Source organism: Myotis davidii, unplaced genomic scaffold, assembly GCF_000327345.1.
Source record: "Myotis davidii unplaced genomic scaffold, ASM32734v1 scaffold147, whole genome shotgun sequence".
NCBI classification, from domain to species: Eukaryota; Metazoa; Chordata; class Mammalia; order Chiroptera; family Vespertilionidae; genus Myotis; species Myotis davidii.
In genome coordinates, this window is record NW_006383010.1 from 6,496,164 (window position 1) to 6,506,931 (window position 10,768).

Here is a 10,768-nt window from a genome sequence, read left to right on the forward strand (position 1 = left end):
CACCACAACAACCCCTACTCCTTTGTTTGCCCACTTAAAACTGATTTTCAAGTCCTGTTTATTCTCCTTCTTGAAAAGCTTTAAAATCCATGCCCTCTTTTCATCCCAGCAATGCTCTCCTTATTCAGCTCACAACAACTGGTATAGAGCATCACATCCTGATGACTCTCAATGTGTAGTCTCTCCTTCGTTGATTCTTCTCTCCACCATCAGATCTTAAAGCCAAATTAGATCATATCACTAATTTGTCCATAAACAGTTCCTCCAAATTGCATAGAAGGTTAAATGCAAAACCCCACCCAGTTTCCCCTTATTTTTCAAAATTCAGGTCAAATTTCAGGTCTTCCAAGTAGGGGTGCCCAGGTGGTTAGTTGTTCCCTTCCTGCCAATGTCTTGTACATACTATTTACCACACTGCCTTTACTTTGTCCATAGTCTCTCGCCATACTTGAACTCCTAGGTCTTCACCTTTCCTAAAGCACCAAATATCATTTGACAAACTATGTTAAGGAAAAGAGAGAAAATGTATTGGAGTCTCTATGGTAGTAGAACTTCCTGAAAGACGGATTTATGTTCAATATGGGAAAATATTTCAAAATGTTCAATATAAGGAGGTGCTGTAAGATAATTATATTGGCTGCACCCAAATGTCATCAGATTAGACATTATTAAATAGACTGTTCCGGGGAAGATGTTTGAACTAAATCCCTCTAAAGTTCCAAAGGCTTATGACTCTATCAGCTGCAAGCTAATTAACTACATGGACCTTGGTGTTCTCATCTGAAATTTAAGAGAGAAGGAAGAGCTCTAAGATCCTTTTAAACTCCACAGTTGTATTCACCATCCTCCTAAATCATCTTTATGCTTTTACATAATTGCTCTTGATCATAACATTCTCTCTCTGTCCCTCTTTCCATTTGTCTAAGTTATTCTTTAATTTCAAGTCTTGTAACTGTTCCTAAATGCCCTCTATAGTCTTCAGATACGTCAACCATACCTGCCTGTTAATTTCTGTTGCACTAAATTTCTAGTCGATGTGGCCATTGGGATATAAAAAGATTACTAACTGCATTGTAGGCTTCTTGGTCAGAGACCACATTTTGTCTCTCAGTCCCTAGAAGAGAATTTCCAGTAATCACTGAATAAATACTTATTTGTGAATATGGCAGTGATGTGGTACACACAATGTGGTACTTGTATCGCCTGCCTCACATTCACTCGGGGTTACTTCTTATAACGCAGCTGGCATTATGAAAATTACTCCTGGTCATTTTTGCACACAGTAAGGTTTTAGAACCACTGGCATAGACCTCGGGCGCTATATGCCATTCTGGTCTTATTTCCATAGCTTGCCTTACGACTTTCAGTCTTCAGTGTAGAGTCCCAGAGGACTTCTTGTGTGAGAGTGCCATTGATACCCATTAAAATCTGTGTCTGCAGTCCTTAAAATATAGCCCCTCCCTATGACTCTTACAGTGTCCCTGGTTCCCTGAAGTTCCCCAGATCGCCTGTGTCAGAAGAAGCACCAGCATCTGTCCTCTCTCCAGCCTCCTTGCTTGGAGGTTTCTGACAGAGTTATTATTGACTAAAGCTCCCAGCTACCTCTAATGAGTAGAAATGGCTTAAGGTACTTCTTGGGTAAAACAAAATCTCTTACGCCTAGTGATTGTATTAAGTGCCTGCGAGAAGGCTAAGCGCTTACATATGATCTCACTTAATTTCCCTTCCCGTCCCAGTACTAGTATCTACCAAGTAGATCATTCCCATGTTACAGATGGGGAGGCCTAGGCTCAGAGAGGTAAGCAACTTTTGGCTAAGGAAATAATCAGGCCCTGAACTCTCGGACATAGATTATTGGTTTTATTCAGCTTTGGATGCTCACTAACAAGCACAGTGTCTGGATGTTGCATAATTTAATTGTTTAAATGAAAAGCTGGGTGAAGAGATAAATTTTGGTTTTGCGGCTAGTAAATGTCAGAACTCTGTATAAGCCCCAAGTCAGTCCTCCACCCCCCAGTCCCTGTGCTCCTCTGGGAAGTGTGCAGAGCCCATTTCCGAATAAGGTGGCAATCCAGGGAGCGTGCACATAGGACAAAAATGCATCACACCCACGAAGGTGCATGTCAGAACCTCCTGTTCTCTCAGCAGTTTTGTGAATCTGGTAGAAAAATCCACTTATTTTTCAGCTCAGGAGTTTAGATGTGACACATAAAGCTGGACTTATTTAATGGTATACCCACTATTTGCACATCTTCTTGTGCCTGTTAAAATACCACAAGTCCCTTGCCTGCTGTTTGCTTATGCTAAGACTTCAGCCATCAGATATTCTACTTTAGCATGCTATGTGGCAAGAAGATCCAAGTTTATTCATAATATAACAAAGTGGAGTTTGTTTTTAGCACAAACTGAAGTTTGTTTCATTCAAGAATGTGAACCTAGTAGTTACAGAATCACACCCATGCAGATTCATTGCCATTCAACTATCACATTTTCTGTTTATGTTGATTTCTAATTAATTCTCTCCTCAAAAAAAAAAAAATGGAATGGCTCTCTCAGCCAGACCAGAGCACATAATGATTCCCACTGTTGGATGAACACTGTTGGATCTGTCTCATGAAAAATGCTGTTATTACCACCCACTAACTCATCAACAGGTCCTGGCTCTCTACAGAATCTGGGTCTCCATCACCCCTATCCACACCCTCTTGTCCTCTATTCACCTCCATTTGGGAACATGGCCACTTGGAGAAGGGGAAGCCTTCCCTCCCTTAGCAACAGCTGGGATGCTGATTCAGTGCCTTACATTTCACACCCGTGGCAGAGTGCATTAACTTTATGATAGAATTTCTACTTGTGGTTAGGAAAAAAACCCCACTATGTTTGGTTCTACAAATGCTTTTTGTTGCAGTTTCAGCAACAGAATCAACTCTAGCTATCTGGTAGGTCATAGGAAAACGAATATGGTTTCCAATACTTTTGAAGAATCAACTTTGGAATTAGCCCTTAGGTTATTAACTTGTTTAATGGAAAAAAGAACATGATATTGAGAGTCTAAAAGGAAGGTTATATCAGAAGAGACATTATAGTGTTGTTCTAAATTATTTAGACGGTGTTAATATGCGTCTCTAATGGCATGAATTCAGAAAAAATAACAAAAAAAAGATTGTATACACGATTGCAAAGGGTTTTACTTCTTATTCTCTTTATTCAGTCTTATGACCTCTTATATATTTCATAACTTTCCTGTTCCTCCTCACCACCACCACCCCTTTCCCCACACCCCGACCCCACTCACACACACACTCCAGTAACAGGGAATGGGAATTTAAAACCCCAGGACAAACTAAAATTACTGCTAGAAGGAGATGGGAGGAACAAAGAAGAAATGAAGTGTTCCCAAGAGCAAAGAACATGTAGATCAATGCACAGTCTCTTCAAAGATTATGATCTGAACATAAATTCCCAAGTTATGGCTAGTTAGAACATTCTCCTCTAATATAAAAATTAATAAGAGAACATATTTTCATGGAATATAAGATGCTGGTTCTGTTCCATGTACTAGCATCATAAATCTAACAAAAATTAAAATGAATAAGCATATCAGACAAAATGTGTCTTTGCCTTTCCTTCTGATATTAGCAATACAGAATCCAAATGCACTTGGTATAGAATGGCAGCTATTTACTTTGGTCCACGAGGCTCTAACCTTCTTTTCTAACCTCATCTCATTCCACTCTCAGCGCTGTGGTCTTATTGGTTCCCCTTGGGCTGCTCCTCAGGCCAGTTCTTTCCCAAAGCCTTAAAATGTTTGCACTTTGTGATGCTCACCTGTAATACCCTTTCTCAAGTGTTCGTGGCTGATTTCTTTTTATTCTCTTGGTCTCAGCTAAAGAGTAACTTTCTCAAAGGGGCCTTCCCTGACCACCATATTTAAAATAGCTCCCCAGAGCTACTCTCTGACCTATCCACCTGTTTATTTCCTTCACCACTCTACAATATTTCATCAATTATTAATTTATTTGCTTATTAGCCGATTAATGTCATGAGGAAAGGAACCAGATGTCTTGTTCAGTCCTGCATGTTCTGCATCCTGAGTAGCGTTGGGCACATAGTGAGTTATCAGAAATTTTTGCTGAAAACCTTAATCATAGTCTCCACATTGTGTGTGCAATGCCCACTTTAGTCTATCTTTTGTTTCTAGTCCTGATTCTTTAGCCTGCGGATACACAAAGCACAGCCATCAGCCACTAAGTTGGCATCTAGCTACCAAATAGTCATCCTATTTTAGATTTTAGGAATTCTATATCTGCCATCATTTGCTAGCCATTTTCTTAATATGTTGAGCTGGCTTGATTTTAGTGGAAAGTCTAGCTAAGTGCTACCTAATGTTAGGTCTGTTTCATTGCTGTGGTTTTATTTAAAGTATTTATAGGATATAAATATTAGACTCCCTTCAGGAAATTATTATTCAGTAAGAGAAAGAGAAAGATTTTCCAAGTTCTGAAAGAAATAGTTTCCATTAAAAACAGTATGTTTCCCCACATAATAACGGTGGAGCCCTAGATGGGCTCTATTCAGAACTGGTGGACACATTCCTCTCGGAGACTGTTAGGAATTTTGTGAAACCATTGGTGTGGCACAGACTTTTGAGTATTCAAGGTTGATTTACTGGAACAAAAGATGTGGCCGATTCTATCGTCCTAACTGCTTCAGGTCAATTAATGTCTTCACTCTTGATTTTGATAAAAAACCAAAAAGAACATGTATGTGTCCTGTGTCTGAATACATATATATGTATATATGTACGTATGTACACATGCATACATATCTATATTTAAGTAGCATAAGTGAATTTTAATTAATTTAATGATTAAAACATTGGTATATAAATACATTTAAGCCATTAGATGATACACAGTATTTCAAAAGTAACAAAATTTATGTTTGTATATATAAACATGTGGTTTATTAGCCACAAATTATAATAAAGAACTATGATAGATCCAGATATTATTGTTTGACAATGTAAAGAAGTATCATATGCCAATAAGCAATTATATTCATTCAAACAGCTTTTGATATTATATTGTTTATACTTAATACTCCCAACCTGCCCAAATGGCTGTGGAGATATAGCCATTGTCAGTACCGCTTGAATGCTTTAACTTATGAGCAAATAAGAAACATTGGCTCTCAATGTCTTCTGGGGTTGATTCAGAATTTGAAAGAGACTGCCAAGTAATTCAAATTTTTAACATTATGTTTTTCTTAAAGTGAATATTGCCAAAAATTCCATAGGAATCATGGAACATCTCTTTCTGTAACCATAACATTACATTAAACTTAAAAACGATCCTGCAACAATCAAGCCCCAAAGTATGATAGAAATGTGCTATCCTAACTTAAGCAAGAGAAAAAGTCTACATTTTCTCCAGGTGAATCTCTAATTGAAGAACTGAGAAAAGCTTTCATTATTTTATTTTGAAAAATGTATTTCATATTTAAGCATCCTTAAAGTGTATGTGATCTGAAACTTGATTTTTTACCAAATGTTCATAGGCATAACTCACAAATGCTTCTTTAGATACTTTTTGTTAAATGTTTACTGCTTTGACATCTTTATTATTTAAAAAACACAAATAGCCCTGCTAGTGTGGTTCAGTGGTTGAGCATCAACCTATGAACTAGGAGGTCAAGGTTTGATTCCTGCTCAGGGAACATGCCCAGGTTTCAGGCTTGGTCTCCAGTGTGGGGCGTGCAATAGGGAGCCGATCAATGATTCTCTCTCATCATTGATGTTTCTGTCTCTCTCTCCCTCTCCCTTCCTCTCTGAAATAAATAAAAATGTATTTTAAAAATGTATTTCTCTTTCTCTTGGAATCATAGTTGATTCCTTTAAAGCATTCAAACAGAAAACACAAATGCCTTATTTTTAAAATTTATTACCTTCAGCCATTCAATAATAAAAAATTATTTGTTGAGACCTAGTCAATAAGCAGCCGGGACTTATCAAAGAAAATTATGAGGAAATTATCAAGGCCGACCAGACCCCTGCCTTCCAAAAGCCTTCAGTCAATGTGAATGTCCTTGTAAAAGGAGAAGACATGGAGGAAAGGACAGATGTAAAAATAACTTTGATTATAGAATTTCACTGGTCTCCTCTTCCTACCCTGTCTGTTAAGGCCACTGCATACAGGAGAGTAGGCAGTAAATACTGTGAAGGCGAGAATACTTTAAAGTAACTTTGTGTATTATTGTTTTCTTCTTCTTCTCCTCCTCCTTCTTCTTCTTCTTCTTCTTCTTCTTCTTCTTCTTCTTCTTCTTCTTCTTCTTCTTCTTCTTCTTCTTCTTCTTCTTCTCCTCCTCCTTCTCTCTCTCTCCCTCTCTCTCTCTCTCTCTCTCTCTCTACACACTCTCCCTCCTTCTCCTTCTCTCCCTCCTTCTTCTCCTCCTCCTTCTTCCTTAAAAGTAAGTTTTATCTAATTTACTAATTTTTCATTATCTGAATTATAAAATCAAGTTAATTTCATGTTTTTAGCTTTTCTTTTAAACTTAGTCAAACCTGCTTTTATAAGCCTAACGTTTATTAAATTTCGTACTTCTGGAAATGTTCTAGCCACACATAAATGGCCATCGGAGGCCATTGGCAGCATGCAATAATGGATCTCTTCCACAGAGTGATTTGCAATAGATGTTAGTACATTTGCAGTTAGGCTTTAGGAGGGGATTTAAATAAAGCAAACCCTTGAGGCTTGCACTTCAGCTGTTACAGAAACAGAACAATGATTCCAGTGCTGCCATTGGTTTGGTAGATCACAAGCACTGAAATTACCTAAACGTTGTGTATTTACCAAATGCTCTAATACAATTTAAAACTCTGTGTTATGGATATTTTATCAAAAACGTGAATTACCACACATGCCAATGGCCTTTGGGAAGTGTTGCATTAGTCATGCATCACAAGATTATTAAATAGAGAAATAGTAGGGAATCTTATCAGATGGAAAAAAAACACTGAAGTTACTCAGAGTATCGAAAGTTCAGACACTGAAAATGTGTTTGTTATGCATTAATATATACTCTTTTCATACTTAACTTTCATATGCAAGGTAAGGAAAATACTTTGCTCTTTCCCAGTTTGGGGGACAGACACTCATTTTACCATGTATTTGACACATCTGTAGTCAGAAGGTCCCATTTTAAAGTTCCTGTGAATTCTGCCCATTTTTTCCACTTATAATTACATCTAAAGTTTACTTATATAGCCCTGGCCGGTTTGGGTCAGTGGATAGAGCATCGGCCTGAGGACTCAAGAGTCCCAGGTTCGATTCAGTAGCTTACAACATTTCTTTGAATTCTAGTTTTGGTTTTCAAAACAAATAATTGTTGTAGCTTCTACCATTCCAAACAGCGGTTGCCACAGTTATTTAGGCTTTCTTTGGAAGCAAAAGTAGTACGGACATACAAAATGTTATTTAAATTAGCTGATAGATCCCTTGTCTTTTACAAAATATCCCTTATCTGGGGCTCTGTTTGCTTCCTTTGCCATCCTTCAGCACCTCCCCTTTCAATATGTCTTCTCTAATTAAGAAGCTACCACCAGAGACTCACAGGTATATCTCAAGCAACTACCACCCAATAAAACTAAACCTATTGAACATTGCTTTCTGTATATCTTATAAAACCTGCAAAATCAATGATCCCAAGCCATGTTTATATTTGTAGACCTTTTTGTTCTATGTACCTTGCTCCAAAACTCCAACTGAAGGCTTTTTACTCCTCCAGCCATACTCTCCTTTCTAGTCACTGGCTGGCACTCAAAACACACCTTCTCAAATCCTCTTTCTTATTCAGTCCACGTTCTGTTGGTCACCATACTTAATTGACTTTACCTCCAAAATGTCCTTGGAAATATGCATCTCTCCCTCACCACATTCCATTGCCCCTGCTAGATTTTAAGCTGTCATCAGTCTTTTAACTTGATCACTACATTTAGACTCCTAGTTTCCATGCCTGCCATGTTTTCAGGGAAAATCACTTTTCTCATATAAATGTGATTGTATCATTCACCAGATTGAAATTCTCCTTATCCACAGAATAAGTACCTTGGCCCACAAAGGGTTTCATAATCTAGATCTACCCTATGCTTCCAATCTCCTTGATATTCCTCATGCTTCCATTCACCACTGCTTAAGCATCAGTTGCATTGAACTCATGCCAGTCTCCTCCTTGATGTGGTCATTGTGGTGTTCCCTCCTCCAGTCCTACCATGGCCACTTCCATATTCATACCTTCAGCTCCTTTTCTAACATTACGTACGAACATTAGATAGTCTATGAAGCCTACCCACCAACAACACCTCCCCTGGTCATATAAAATAATAGTACAAAAACATTGTTTGAAAAAGTGATTTGGAAATGCAAAATGGCGTTATTATTAGAATAGAACAAAGAAGAAGTATGACAAAGCAGAATTCTATTTTCTGTCTTAGGATCATGAGATTTTAAGGCTGAAAGGGTTGTTACAGTCAGTCCAGACCAAAGTTTTCTGTGGTTTCCATATAAAAAGTAAAAACTCTTGCCTTAAGATGAAGTTTGAGAAATTTGTGTCCTGTTGTGTAAGACTGACTGTATAATTTGAGTGATCTCTATCCAGCTTTCAAGAAAGCAATCACTATGCTACTCAACTGTAAAAAAAAAAAAAATCTAAAATCTTAGTATATGAACTTCATAGTCTCAATTCTTCTCACTTCCCGCAATGTAATACTTAAACCTTCCTGAAGCAATAAAGTTTGCTTTCAAATTGTACCTGCCCATATTCAAAATGCCCTGATTAAGAACAAACAAACAAGAATTTCCTTTGCCAGTTAAGACAGTCATGTCTTTACTTTTTCAAAAAAGTATTTTGTTAAAAATTTTTGGCTACAAATGAAATATGTGTTTAAAAAGCAAAGAGAGTAATAGTAGCACAATGTGTGAGTCGACTGTGCTGTATTGATCAGTAAAAGTTTTAATGAGGGAATTGTGCACCCTCATAATTTTGGTGCAAACTGTTACCAATTGTGGCACCCATACAGCTCTCTCCTGGAGAAGTTTCCAAACATCCAAAACTCAATTTTTTTAATGAAATTTATTTTAACTTTTTTGAGGCTCTGAACATATGAGTCGTGTTTATTTTCATAGTTGATTCCTTTTTAAGTTACATTATAATAGATCAGCATTTCAAGGTGCTCAAAAGTCTATTGTGCCTCCTTTGAGCAGCTGCATTTGAGAGATAGGGACAGATTGGTGAGGACCAATCCAAACCATCTCCATGTAAGCTCAGAGTCACTCAGTGCCCTTGGTTGGAATGATTTTCTTTCCAACTGAGTTCCTGAGGTCCATTTTTCCATAGAGTTTTTAGGAAACGGTTTCACAGGTTTTACTTTTTATCTACATCTCTTATTTCTTAAACTGAGTCAGTAGACTCAGAACACACGGAGCTCTCTTCACTTTAGGGTCTTTTCCCGCATAAAATGTGTACACATTTTCTGTAAGTCTCCAATGCCGAGTTACTGGCATGAAAAATTACCCTGTTACTTGGAAAGCAGTCTTCACTTACAAGTCCCCCAGGTCCTATAATGTCTAAACCTCCTGTGCCACTCTCTCTGTCCACCCCACCCCACAGAGGAGCAAGTACAGGAAAAGCAGACTTCCCTTCCCCCACACATTTCCTCAGTTTATTTACAAAACATCTTGGAATGAGAATGAGCTGCTTGTGGTTCCTGTGGCTGATTCAGGGATGGTTCCCTCCAGGCAGAGGATGCTGGTCAGCTGAGTGACCTCTCTGTAGCTAACCCGGGCACCCTGTGGGAAGGCTGAGCAAGCTTATGGGTGCCCCTTCTCAGTGGTGGGATTTGCTTCTGTGGTAAAGAACTTAGCAATAATCAAACGTCACTGTGAAACAGACTCAAGAAAGGCATGGTCCATCAGAGCCTCTCCCTCCCACCACCAACAGAAGAGTCGGAAATACATGGGCATGCCTTTACACCAAGCGTGTCAAACTCAACGGCTAACAAGGGCCAAATAAACAAGGTTTAAGTTTATGCGGGCCGCAAAAAAACAAAAACTTCAATTTTCATAGAAACATGGGTTTATTTCAATAGAGACATGCTGAATACAAAGGGCTGAAATAAATGAGTAATCATTAACATAAAATAATGGAACATTTTAATAAAAATTAATATTTTTTCTTGAACATGAACTTACCAGACACCGAATAGCTGCACAAATTAATAAGCGAACCAGCTGGCCTTATGATTGTTACAGCCATCTGTAAATGATTATTTTATTAATAAGGTGGACTCACTATTCTTGCTTTGATTTGATAGTGTCCCTAACAGTAGTCTTGAAATCACATTGGGTGTTGAAGTTCATTATTAATAACTAGAGGCCCAGTGCACAAAATTCATGCAAAGGGCTCAGCCCTCCCAACCCCGGCTGCCTCGCGGCCCTGAAGCCCCATGGCCCCTCCCACTGGTCGTTCTGGAAGGTCGTTCCACCATCTGGTTGGCCCTGAAGCCCCTCCCACTGGTCGTTCTGGAAGGTCGTTCCACCATCTGGTCTAATGAGCATATTAGCTCTTTAATATATAGGATTATGTATAACAGGATATTGTAAAAATTAACTTACAAAATTTTTATTAAAACATTTCTTATTTATATTGGTTGGGCCACAAAAATATTCCTTGTGGGCCAATGCGGCCCACAGGCTGCGAGTTTGACATGCTT

General features: G+C 38.3%; 1 protein-coding gene across 1 annotated transcript in view; it reads left to right on the forward strand.

Annotated features, from left to right (window-relative positions):
• Positions 1-10,768, forward strand: part of RSPO3 (R-spondin 3) — an 83,863-nt gene that overhangs the window by 22,652 nt on the left and 50,443 nt on the right. The window lies entirely within an intron of this gene.